Source organism: Xyrauchen texanus, chromosome 4, assembly GCF_025860055.1.
Source record: "Xyrauchen texanus isolate HMW12.3.18 chromosome 4, RBS_HiC_50CHRs, whole genome shotgun sequence".
Classification (NCBI taxonomy): domain Eukaryota; kingdom Metazoa; phylum Chordata; class Actinopteri; order Cypriniformes; family Catostomidae; genus Xyrauchen; species Xyrauchen texanus.
In genome coordinates this window covers 13,540,123-13,551,510 of record NC_068279.1, presented here as the reverse complement: position 1 = coordinate 13,551,510, position 11,388 = coordinate 13,540,123, and the positions used below count along the sequence as shown (strand labels likewise).

At 45.0% G+C, this 11,388-nt stretch overlaps 1 pseudogene; it reads right to left on the bottom strand.

Moving 5' to 3' along the window:
* Nucleotides 1-212: 212 nt before the first annotated feature.
* On the bottom strand, nt 213-3,206 carry LOC127637268 (uncharacterized; annotated as a pseudogene).
* Between the last annotated feature and the right edge of the window lie 8,182 nt (nt 3,207-11,388).

Here is an 11,388-nt window from a genome sequence, read left to right as displayed (position 1 = left end):
ATATTTAAAATATAAAAAAATTATTTAAATATTTTATGAATATTAAATATGTTAAATAAGATGAAAATGTTTTCATTTTCATTTATTATTAATCTTGGTTTATGTTAATTGATCAAAATCATCTGATTTAACATACACCTTGCAGGTGCAACGTAGACACATCATCATCGTGATGTAACCTGGAGTCATCGGATGTTTCGGGTCTTTCAACATCATACACCAAGGTAGCGTGTGATCCATGGATCACCCCTTTTGATCCACAGCCATCTAGATGCCTTCTCAGCGGCATCCGTGATGTTCCTGATGGCTTTCTTGTTGTGCAGTCCCCTTATTCCCAGGAGCTTGAGGGCTCTGTAGAGCGACTGGCTGGTAAACCCTCGGCAGCCAACCTCGATGGGGAGGCCGCGGGTCTTCCATCCTTTGCTACGGCATTCACCAGCCAATTCCTCATACTTGGCCCTCTTCCGTTCAAACACCTCTTCCATTCAATCTTCCCAGGGCACAGTCAATTCCAGTAGGACCACCTGCCTTGATGATTCTGAAAGGAGGATCATGTAAGGCCTAAGTGTGGTCGTGGCGATGGTATATGTGAATTTGAGCTGCCTTCCCAGGTCAGCCTTTAACTGCCAGTCCTGGGCTGTTGCCAGAAGTCCCCCCTTCCTGCTCTGTGGTGGTTTCTCTCCAGCCTTAACAAATGCATTTGAGCGCTGTGCTGGCTGCTTGTGCCTGCTGAGGGAGATCCCTGTGCTGATGGCTTCTGCAATGACTCTTAGCACCTGATCGTGCCACCACCGATAACGTCCCTCTCCCAGGACTTTATGGCAGCAGCTTAATATGTGCTCCACGGACCCTCTTTTTTGGCACAGAGGGCATGCAGGGGTGTATATCAAGCCCCAGGAGAAGAGGTTGGTTGGGCTATGGAGGACATCGTAGACTGATCGGATAAGGAACTGGATCCGGTGTGGCTCTGCTTTCCACAACTCTGACCATGAGATCTTTCGGTCCATTATCTCTTCCCATCGAGTCCACGCCCCCTGTTGTCGCATCCCCACCATCCTGCTGATGCGTCTTTCCTCCACCCCGATTGGATTTCTTCTCGGACCAGTCAACGCCTGTCCTTTCCTTTGGCCTTTTCGTAACGAGGTCTTTGGACACAACCAAGCCCTGAAAGTCCTGACGCCACTGTCCCCACCAGCACACTGTGCCACAGCCGCACTTCAGCCTGGTCGACTGCCTCCTGGGCCCTCCACTTCCTACCGGTCCTCACCTCTATCCAAGCCGAGGAGACTTTGGTGTCAGTGGACTCTCGGTACAGCAGGACCTCTCTTGCCCGGGAAACCATGAACTCCTCCGACAGGCTGCTGAAGGGGAGTTGTAGCTTGTTCATTCTCCCATACAAGGCTATGCTGCTGAGGCTGCGAGGGAGGGCCAACCACCTCCGCAGGGTGTGGCTGATCTTCCTCTCAAAGCCCTCGATGGTGGTTAGTGGGACATCATAAACCAGCAGTGGCCAGAGGAGTCGCAGTAGGATTCAATGCTGGTAAATCCAGGCTTTAAACTTGCCTGGCAGCCCTGACTTGTCCACTGCAGCAATCCAGGTGTGCAACTTCTTCCCGGTTTCATGAAGTGTAGCTATGTCCCTAAATGTGCTGTAGAAGACTTTCCCCAGGCTCTTAACTGGCTTCTCTGCGATTGATGGAATTTGGACTCCTCCCTGGGGGAAACGGAACTTGTCGGTTATATTTCCCTTCCTCACCACAAGGGCTCAGGAATTGGCTGGTTTAAAGTCCATTTGGGCCCAGCCAATGAGGCGTTCAAGGCCTTGGAGGATCCATCTGCAGCCCGGCACAGATGTTGTGGTCACCATCAGATCGTCCATGAACGCTCTGATCGGGGGGCTGTCGCACACCTGACCGGGTAAGTGGGCCTCTGCATTCCACCTCTGCTGACTTAACTAGCATATTCATGGCTAAGGCAAACAAGATCACTGAGATGATTATTCCTTTTTCCAGCCTATGAAATACAGATGTTGTTGATCCGGAGGTGACTCTCAGACTGAAACCGTTATAATGGTTTAGAATGAGGTCCCTAGTTTTGTCCGGAACATGGTGTCGAATCAGCAAGGTTTCCACCAGCTTGTGCGGAATTGACACATAGGCATTGGCAAGGTCAAGCCACAGCACTGCCAGATCGCCGTCGCCTTCTCGTGCCTCCCGGATAAGCTGGGTGATAACGCCTGTGAGCTCAATGCAGCCTGGAACTTTTGGGATCCCACCCTTCTGTACAGTGGTGTCAATGTACTCATTCTTCAGGAGGAATTCAGTCATGCGATGGGCAACGATACTGAAAAATATCTTTCCCTCCACACTGAGGAGTGTGATGACTCTAAACTGCTCGATGTTGCTTGAGTTCTCCTCTTTAGTAATCCAGACACCCTCTGCATGTCTCCACTGATGTGCCACTTTTCCCCTTCTCCAGATGACCTTGATCATTTTTCATAGTCGTTGGAGGAGACTGGGGCACCTCTTGTATACCACGTAGGGCACTCCACTTGGACCTGGTGCTGAGTTAGTCCTAGCTGCTTTGACAACCTCCTGAACCTCTCTCAGGGTTGGTTCCTTGAGGTTGAATGTCATGCTGGGTTCTGGTGGGGTTATCAAAGTGCTGGATGGTCCAAGGTCCTGCTCTCTTTCACTATCGCTGTAGCGGGTGCTGAGGTACTTATCAACCTCTTCTTGAGTGCAATTGAGTCGACCGCTACGCTTCAGCCCGAGGAGTCTCCTGGTGAATCCAAAGGGGCTTGCGATGAAGGATGCACGTTTGCGACCTCTCTCCTTGCTCCTCTTTCTGTGCCGCTCAGCTCGACGTGTGGTAGTGAGCTTGCTCCTTACGATATTCCGTAGCTCTGCCAGGGCAGCCTTATCCTTCTCCCATGCCTACTTGAACTGCTTTCTAAGTACACAGAGCTCCTGCCGCAGCTGCCGGATCTTCTCCTCCTGATGATTTGGTCCTGCCATGCCGCTGGTCAAATGCTGCTCCATCAGGCCAAATCTCTCAGCGGCTACGTTGATGATCATTGAGCACATTGTCTGCAGCCTCCGGTCAGCATCCCCTCTGGCTGTTACTTTGAGGATCTGGTTCACATCCTCATCAAACTGGTGCCACTCCTTTTCCTAATTAGCGGCGGGCCACTTAACCTGACGATGTTCTGAATGCCTGGCTTGGGGAGGGCCTAGTGGTGAAATGAAATATTGTTTACAGGTCATTCATCACTGTCTGCTCCATATGTTAAAACGGAAGATTGTATGCTGCACATTTTGGCAAATTATGTATGGCGAATTCCATTTGAAAGTGAGCATCACTAACGTTCTAGAGGGCGGAGCATTTGAAGTGTGACCTTTGAATGATGCAAAGCATTACTGTCTCATATGTGCCCAATATGAACACCTGCTATAAAGCTAGTGGCCAAAGACATGCGTTACTGCTGGTTTATTTAGAATCAGAATGTTACCTTGACAACTAAACAGCAAAACACTTTATTTAACAAGACACAAAGTTTGTATTTGCCTCAACATTAATGTTGTGGCAAATAAAAATTTTGTGTCATGTTAAATTTCAATTGCTTATTGTGTTACAGCACAATGCACTTAAAACAACATAGAAATATTTAAAGAATAGTTCCTGCAGATAGTCCTTGGGTACACAAGGTGAATTCGTTTTTCTTATGTTATTTGTATTTTTTTGTTCAGAGACCCCATTTACACCTGGTATTACAGTAAGATTGTTTTTTGGGGGGGTTGATCTGATCACAAGTGGTCAGTGTTAATTACAGGTGTAAACAGGGCACATTTTGTGATCAGATCAATAAATAAAACACATATGGAGGTAGCTAAAAACATATGTGACCACATTGCATTTGAGGTGTAAATGCTAATATCTCCTAATGCATCACAGATAGCAGTGAAGCACCACCCCAAACCTGTCAGTCAACTGCTGAGCTTCAACAGAAATTTTAAACTTTGCAAGTTACGTGTGGCTTTAAAAGAATATAACCGACCGATCTGAAAATTTGAAAAAGGGCCACAGAGGACAAGCACACACATCAGGGCAGTGGTGGCTCAGTGGTTGAGGCTCAGGGTTACTGACCAGAAGGTCGGGGGTTCAAGCCCCAGCACCACCAAGATGCCACTGTTGGGCCCTTGAGCAAGGCACTTAACTCCAGGTTGCCCTGGGGGGATTGTCCCTGTAATAAGTGCACTGTAAGTCGCTTTGGATAAAAGTGTCTGCCAAATGCATAAATGTAAATCTGAAGCTCCATTTGTGCAGGTACCCCATAAAAAAAACTGACAATTCTGCTCAAAATGTTGCATTTGTGCTTAGATTCAATTTCAGCTGCATCTGGTAGAAACAGTGCACCATTTTTTTTCATGCTTTCTTTGTCTTTTTAAAAAACAAATGTGGCTTAATATCATGCAGTAACACACTGACATAGTGACTGATAAATGTTGTCATAAAATTAGTCACCCTCCTCTTGAAATCCAAACACAAGTGGTCACAGAAAATGCATTTAAGTGAGGTGTAAACAATGTTGTGTCTTGCCTGACCACATGTGATCGGATGACCCAAGACGCATCTTAATACCTGGTGTAAACCAGGTTAGAGACAGAAAAAATATTATAGGAAAAGATGGTAAGAATGGGGAAGAGGGATCGGTAGCACTAGCTGGAATTAAACACATCTTCCATGACAGCACCATTTGCTGTAAGTGTCTGAATCATGTGCACTAACAGCTAGAGTATTGAAAGCCCTTGAAAGGTTATTAGCTTAGGTAAAAATACCTCAGGTTAGGAAAGAAATCACCACACAGGGTCACGGGATCACATATGCCAAAATTTCTTCTTGAAAGTGAAAATCGTCTGTACACGTTGCTAATGGTTTTGAGGAAAGGACCATTGTGAAGGGATTTCATTGATAACTTTTCATTTGCAACGGCTATACAACCTGGTCTCATAGAATTATGTTACTATAGTTACAATTTTGCTAAATAATTTTTACATGGATCTTTGTATGTATTGCAGCATTTTCCTGGTGAAATAAATCCTTAGAAGTGCTATAACAACAATGTCATTTATTATAACAGAGGATTACCTGCTCATAAACACTTTGTGCCCTGTTCCTTATAAAATATTATCTTATGACATCAAAAGCCTTTCACTATAGCACATATCTTGTAAGTCGATACATTTTAATGTTTGCATTACATAACCAACACCATATACAACTGATAGAGCGTGGCACTTGGGATTCAAAGGACCGAGTACCACAAAGCACAAGAGATGACATGTGAGCCAAAAATATGATAACATTGCTTTTTTAAGCTTCAAAACCCACACTTGTTTTCCATCTCACATTTACTTTTTATGACACTATCAGCTAGGTTTAGATTTAATGTTTAGGGTAGGATAAGGGAGATTATTTTAGGGATGTTTTGTAGATTTAAACTTTTAAAACCTGTTTCAACTCGCTATTAGCGCCACACAGTGGACATTTCACATTGGAACTGCTGCAATACGTGCAATAGCATTTTGCAACGATTTGCCTAGTCATGCAATTTTCACAAGATGGCATTCCTTTTCCACAGTCCCCTTCAAGCGTAAAAAGGATACTGAAAAATGCATGCATATAAATTGCATACTGTGTATACGTTCTGCAAAAATAGTGCAAGCAGTGTGGTAGTATGCCAGTCTAAACATATCTATAGTCACTGCATTTGTTAGGAATGGGTTAACTGTTTGCTGCTGCAGAGATATTAACGCAGATCCCAGATGAGACCCCGGAACATAACCAACAATGAATGTCTTTCTCATTATATCCTGTGCACATATGCATATGGTAAATAAACCAGCAGAACTGCACCACTCTGCCACTCATCCTGCTAAATATTTTACAAAAGATCTGATGTCATGTAAACCAGAGTGTGAGGATGACCAGAGAAAAGAATGAGAATAATAACTCATTAAATAGTGAGATAGAATGGTACAAATTAAACACAACAGAGCAGAGTTGCATGCTGGGAAAGCCGTGATTCTTTTTGAGAACCTAAAAAACCTAAATAACACACACACACACACACACACACGTTGGTGTGGATATCCTTATAAGTACTCTCCATAGACATAATGATTTCTATACTGTATGAACTATATAGATTGTATCCCCTAACCCTACACCTAAACCTAACCCTCACAAAAAACTTTCTGCAGTTTTACATTAAAAAAAACATACTTTTTCTTTAAGCAATTTGAATAATGGAGACACTAGAAATGTCCTCATAAACCACATTTACAGCATAATACCCTTGTAATTACCAGTGTGTAACCTAAAATAATGTCCTCGTAAACCATCCAAATCCGCCCACACACACACGCAGATTAACACTCCAAGAAATTGACTGAGATCAGAGAGGAACAGGTGCATGCTGGGAGATCTATACAATCAGTTAAGAAACCAACAACATGTTGTCAGAGTGTGAGCAAACACACATACACACACCCTTCTAATCTTCAGACTGAAGTCTAATTATCTGTTATTTTCCTGTTGTAAATAATGGATCTAAGTGATCAGAGAGTTTCAAATGTAGTTTTTCGAAGCTTATGTTAACTTATTCCCACAGGACCATTTAGCCCATCGAACACACACACATCAAAGAAACACAATATAGTACACTGGAAAATTTTAGTAAAAAACAGACTCACACATTCACTTTAGAGGTGCACACACTAGCATTGCTACACTGCTTAATGCGTTAAACTATCACATGCACTATTCCACCCTGTCTACAAAAAGTCCTCCTCTGCATAAAATTACATTCCAGATTCTTCAAACATGGTCAAATGCATCCAGTCACAAATAATAGGCATGCAAATGGCATCAAACATTGCTAACAACTTGAAAAATCAGAGGAACTGCTCAGAGAGCTTCTGAAAGTGCTCTTTAAAAACAACAACAAAATAGAATCAAAGTATGTCACCCACTCACACAAAATGAGATGACCTTGATTGATCACAGCTATGCTCCCATTGAGTTATTGATAGTAATATGTATTGATAATTGGTATAGAATGCTGTGAAGGGGGTGAGATTGCCCCCCACCCCAATCGTGTATCTGTTTTTGTTTCTACATTTTTTTATCAAGAGCTAAATTTTTTTCGTATGAGATACCTTGGAATTGCGTGGCTGTGAGTCTGTCATATTGAGACAAAAAACTCCCCTCCGTTGTATGAGTTGGTATCGTCCAACTAGACTGTGGTGTTACATGGTAATGTTTTTTTTTTTTAAATTATGTAAATTATCAGTTTTTATTAAAAATAACTATCCAGTGTAAAATGTCTCCAAATGGACATAAAGAATTCTTAGATTTAAATGCAGTTTTCAGAGCGTCAAGCACCCCCTGCAGGAATAAAACTCACAAGACAGTGGCTGACAATGTGCAATTTCGGTCAAATTCCCCGGGGTCCGTTGTGTGCCAGCGCAGGAACTACCAGAGCGGGCAGTGGGAGTTGTCTTGAGAGGTGAAGAGATCTATCTGTGCCTTGTCGAATTGGTCCCATATCAGCTGGACCACCTGGGGGTGGAGCCTCGACTCTAAGCTAGGCGAAACGTGCCATGACAAGGAGGAGATGGCGGGCGAGTTGTGACATATGACGATAGAGCATGCCACCTCTGCGATTTATGTACGCTACCTTAACGGTGCTGTCTGAACTGATCAAGATGTGCTTGCCCCGGATTAGTGGGAGAAACCTCCGTAGGGCAAGAGATACTGTCAACAACTCTAGGCTGTTGATGTGCTAACGCTGCCGGGGTCCTGTCCAGGAGCCAGCGGCAGTGTGCCCATTGCATACGGCGCCCCGACCCCATCGAGAGACATCTGCTGTTACCACGACACATCTGAACACCTACTGTAAGGGGACTCTGGTCCGCAGAAGCAGAGGTCTGTCCAAGGGTTGAAAGTCTGATGGCAAGAAGAGGCTGAGGATGCCGTATGCCCCAGGAGCCTCTGGAATTATTTTAGAGGAATTGCTGTGCCGGGCTCGAAGAGAGCGAGGCACCTGAGTCTAACGCCATGCCGAGAAAATGATGCTCTGAACCGGGATGAGCTTGCTCTTTTCCCAGTTGACCTGAAGCCCTAGACGGCTGAGGTGCCTGAGCACCTGGTCCGTGTGAGCGCACAGTAACTCTCGAGACTGAGCCAGGATGAGCCAGTCATCGAGGTAGTTGAGTATGCGGATTCCCACTTCCCTTAGCAGGGCCAGAGCTGCCTCTGCAATCTTCGTGAAGACGTGAGGGGATAGGAACAGGCCGAAAGGGAGGACCTTGTACTGATACACCTGGCCATAGAACGCGAAAAGTAAGAAGGGTCGATGTCGAGGCAGAATGGAGACGTGGAAGTATGCAGCCTTCAGGTCTACCTGCCACTTTTTCTGGGTACGATGAAGTAAGGGCTGTAGAAATCCTACTCCAATACGGCTGGAGGGACAGGCGCTATCGCATCCTTGAGGAGCAGGGCCGTGATCTCTGCTCGTAAGGCAATGGCCTTCTCTCCGCATACGAACTGCGTCCAGGGAGCAGGGACAGCAGAGTTTTAGGGCCGGGGTGTCGTGAGAACGGCACGCACCAGCTGGATGACCCAGAGAGTGAGGAAATCGCTCTTTATTGAGAATGTGGGTACCGCAGCCCGAAGGTGGTGCGGCACATGAAGGATTCTCTTCCCGGCCCTCCACCAGGGGACGGAGTGGTCTTGGTACCAGCTCCGAAGCGAACATCTAATGTCTTATGAGCGCTTTGGAGCTTTCCTGGTCCTGGAAGGGGTCCTGGAGAGGTGGGGCGTACGCCACCTGCGAGGTGCTTGATGCTGGGGCTGAGAGCTGGGCCCAGGTTGAGGCGGAGCTACCTGTTGTTTAGCCGCAGGGGGACGCCCTCGGCAAGCAGGTGGGGTGCGCTGGTTTGGTGGAGCCGTGGCAAGATGTGCCATCTGCTTCTTCACTGCCGAAAACTGCTGGATGAAGTCATCGACGGTGTCGGCGAAGAGGCCAAGCTGGGAGACGGGGGCGTTGAGAAAGCGCGCCTTGTCAACGTCTCGCATCTCGACCATGTTCAGCCAGAGGTGACGCTCGAGGGTGGCCATCACTCACCTGAGTGCCTGCGCTGTGACCTTCGTGGCTCTGAGAGTGAGGTCAGTGGCAGAGCGCAGTTCATGCAGCACGTCGGGGTCGGCTGAAGTGGCTTTCTCTCTTGAGAAAAGAAAGCCACGACTTCAATGCTGCCATGGCTATGTTCTCGCACTGAGAACATGAACCATTCATAAAACGCTGCCTGTGTGTGATCGCAGCCCAGGCACGTGAGGCAGTTTTTATGTCCATCAGAAGTGGAGAGAAATCAACCGCATCCAGGAACTAAACAGAGGCGGAAAGACATCTTTAAAAAGACGAGTCCTGAAAAGGACGTTCAACGCCTGCTGTGTATTGCTCTTTTATGAGTGGGAACTCAAACTCTTTTAGAAGAAATAAACTATTTTTAGGAGGAGAAACACTTTCAGGCAATGAAAGTGGTGTCAAAGCACCCAGGGGCGTAGACTGCACAGCGTGCAGAGAGCGAGAGAGAATGTCAGCTGGAAACGTGCCGTAGATCCAACAGCAATGCTTATCGCCAGTAGAGGTGAGTGAAACAGTGGTGAACTCAGCTTGCTGTTGCACAACCGTTTGGCTCCAAAGAAAGATTCTGACTGGCACTTGTTGCCCCGCTTCCCTTTATACCCATATGTCCGGGGCGGGGCATGCAAATTCTGTCTGCCAACTTGACATTGGCCTTTTCTCAGGTTCAGAGGTATGTTTGGCGTCCCAGGAAGATCCCTTGTTTCACTTCATTCGACACAACGTCGAGTGAGTGACAGAAGGGGAACATATTCTACAAATAGGACAAGATGCTCCACATCCAACAACAAACTGGTTAGTTTAATATTTTTAACTGTGGTGATTTTAAAGTGATGAATTAAAGATGCATCTTTTGGTATTGTTTAAGCGTGCTGACAGCATGCGGTGCATAATTTGTGTACTATGAGGGAGTACACTTTTAAAAGTTGCGTCTTCAATCGTCCTCATAATTTAAAGCATTGCTTCTTCACCACATTCAAAAATGAATGTCAATTTTAGTCATTATCAGACTTTAAATTGTCTCTTTAAAGCAATGTTCCCATTATTATGCATAGTCCAAATGTTTATTTGTTAGGTGTTGTGGACATTATTTAGTCTGTTGCCATTTCTTTATGTTTGGGTGTCCGACAGACAACGGATTGCTTTAATAAACTGATGCAGAAGAAAAAAACAGTTTAATGCCATGAACTAGCATACATGTTACGCACCCACAATAATCTTACATTTACCCCTTCGAAGCACTCTGTTTACACTTAAGCACATCACTGAGCAGAGAATGCGCATAAGCAGTGTTGTGCCCTAGATTGGAGCATCTCTTATTACCTCCTTTGGGTGAATGTGTGTGTATTTATCAGATGTTTCATTATAGGGCTTCCCTTAAGGTCCACATAGCCCTCAGAAATACGTCCACTTAGACGTTTAGACAATTGTTATATGATACAATATTTTTTGCACCAGTGCTGTTGTATAATAAGAACATGTGCATATTTGTAAAACTGGTTAACCACAATTTTTTCTCAGATGATAATCTAACCGTCAAAAACTCTTTGCGTGCATCCCTAAATTGATTATATATATATATATATATATATATATATATATATATATATATATATATATATATATATATATATATATTAATTGAACCGTTATTATGCATTGTGTAATGTGTTGTAATGAAACAGTTTGTAAACCACCCAAACCCGCCCCCCACTCACACACACTTTTACTAATATAGGACACAGTATAAGAAACTGTCTGCACACACACTAAGAGAAAAGCGTAGGCCCTTATGCATCACCCAGCAGCACTAACACGCCATAAAACATGAAGAAAAAGTCTCCCTCTCTCAAAAAACGGCACTGTTTCTAAAATCACTATATAAGTTACATTTTCAATAACACGTGTTTTATTGTAGATGTTTATCAGACTAGGCCGCAAAACATTTCAGTACGATTATTGGCAATGTTTATCCAGGACAGCATCGGTGTTATTAGGAAATCAGTCACACTCTGTGGATGTATCTTGGGCGCGCGCTCTTGTCGGACTGAGATTTTGCTCGCATCGTCCGCTCGCGCCAGTAGACACGCGCCGCACGCTCCTGCTGCCACACCCCCTTTCTCACGAGCGCTGAATGGTACGTCCCTGTGATGCCGAACGTGTCAGACAGTGAAAAATCC